The sequence below is a fragment of the Pavona decussata genome, unplaced genomic scaffold (assembly GCF_977016875.1).
Source record: "Pavona decussata unplaced genomic scaffold, jaPavDecu1.1 SCAFFOLD_234, whole genome shotgun sequence".
In the NCBI taxonomy this organism is placed as follows: domain Eukaryota; kingdom Metazoa; phylum Cnidaria; class Anthozoa; order Scleractinia; family Agariciidae; genus Pavona; species Pavona decussata.
Genome location: NW_028145639.1, coordinates 2082674 through 2085000, shown reverse-complemented (window position 1 = coordinate 2085000; position 2327 = coordinate 2082674).

Genomic DNA, 2327 nt, shown 5'->3' with positions numbered 1-2327 from the left:
TAACATCCGAACAGGTTGTCCTCAATGCGAAGCATGTCGTCTTCACCTATTCCGAACTGTAATGTAAGAATAAAGTTTTCCAAGTTATTTTCTTTGTTACAAACTCCCCCTATCCTTTCCCCTAAGGAAGAGTGACTTGATACAAGGCGGATTGGTTTTGTAGACGAACATTTTCGTAATCATAACGTGAAAAGAAAGACAAATTCAAAAGACGGACGAATTTCATTTGCACTGAGATATTAAAAGTGGTAGCGTTAAATGAAGCAGTTTTAGATCACGTAAAGGTAAACTAACGATCGGGCTCTCGGCCTATGACAAAATTTTAGTCCTATGTCGTCTTCACTCATCCGGCCATCCTATAGTTTGATTCCTAACTGAGAACTTTTGTATGGTAGGTAAGTGGAAGTATTCCTTGTTGCCTTCTGTTGAATGCGGTAGAGCTTGCACTCTCTCTCTTCTGTCTTAGTCCTTTGAGCCCCCAGTGGGGCATAGGGCCGCAGAGCACTGCAAACAAGAAACTCATTCCATGAACCATCCTCTGCCTCCTCCTCCTTCTTCTTCTTCTTCTTCTTCTTCTTCTTCTTCTTCTTCTTCTTCTTCTTCTTCTTCTTCTTCTTCTTCTTCTTCTTCTTCTTCTTCTTCTTCTTCTTTTTCTTCTTCTTTTTCTTCTTCTTTTTCTTCTTCTTCTTCTTCTTCTTCTTCTTCTTTTTCTTCTTCTTTTTCTTCTTCTTCTTCTTCTTCTTCTTTTTCTTCTTCTTCTTTTTCTTCTTCTTTTTCTTCTTCTTCTTCTTCTTCTTTTTCTTCTTCTTTTTCTTCTTTTTTTTTTCTTCTTCTTCTTCTTCTTCTTTTTCTTCTTCTTCTTCTTCTTCTTCTTCTTTTTCTTCTTCTTCTTCTTCTTCTTCTTCTTTTTCTTCTTCTCCTTCTTCTTCTTCTTCTTCTTCTTCTTCTTCTTCTTCTTCTTCTCCTTCTTCTTCTTCTTCTTCTTCTTCTTCTTCTTCTTCTTCTTCTTCTTCTTTTTCTTCTTCTTTCTCTTCTTCTTCTTCTTCTTCTTCTTCTTCTTCTTCTTCTTCTTCTTCTTCTTCTCCTTCAAAGTTTCATCTAGGATTCAAGAAGACGCGTTCTATAAGGCGTTCCTCCCATGATAGATTTTTTTCTCGTTGCGAAGCAGTTGGCATTTATCTTCGTGATGTTATCTAAAAGAGAACATTGCTTCCATTCATAGACCATATACATGTGTTCACCCTCTCATTCGTCAGATACTCGTTCACTCACCGCTCCACAAAGACACACAACTACTGACACAAACACAAGTATAACAAATACAACAAACACTACATATATGGGGAAGAAAATAATTAGAAGTTGAAAGCGGTATGAAATAGTAGCGTAAGGCTTTAGTGTTTACAAAGAACAGAATTGAGCCTTGAATTCAGTCCACGATTTTAACGTCAAGAGGGGCATAGTCTAAGGAGAGAAAGATGCCCTTAGAGATCAGTAAGAGATCAGGAGTCAAGTGTCAGAGTCCGCACGTAGATTTGAAGAGTGACTCTAAAAGGTAATAAGAAGTCTGAGAGTGATAAATATATAATATTAAATTGATTGAGTTGGAACTCTTAAAATAGGAAGGGTGAGAAAGTCTGAAGTGCAATACAGTATTGATTTAAGTAGGGGCATTGTATAGTTATCCAGGAGCAGTATGTTTAGGCGGCAGTATTTTCTTAGTAGGATTCAACATTTTATGAGCCGGGGCTCCAGGAATCACTCTGAGGAAAATTCCAACGAAGGTTACACCTGCATTTGTAACCAGCTTCCTCTGCACACGTGGGAACTTTGTCGCCTCTATAGCGGTCTCCTGATCCATATGCGTCATTTCAGTAGAAACGGTTGTACATCCAGGTAAATTTCGAAGGCAATGCGGCAGCTTGTCAACGTTGCAGTCTATTCGAGTGAGTAGCTCACCCTAACTCAGTTACTTGAATTTTTTTACATTATAATACAAAGGTGTACATAGTTGTTACATATATTTATACACAATATTGAATTTATGATTTTGTATTTATATATGTTATACTTCCAACATTTGTAAGTTACAGAATTCAGCTTTTTGGCTGCGAAGTAATTTCGTAATAAAATATCCATCCATCCATCCATCCATCCATCCATCCATCCATCCATCCATCCATCCATCCATCCATCCATCCAACACTTCAAGTATTTCAGCGAGACCTTTTGAACTGGAGCATTTCTGAGAGTGCTAACTTGCCGCATGGTCAGAACATCCATCACGTGACTTCTACTTGGTGCTCCGTGTGCTGGAAAAATTGTAT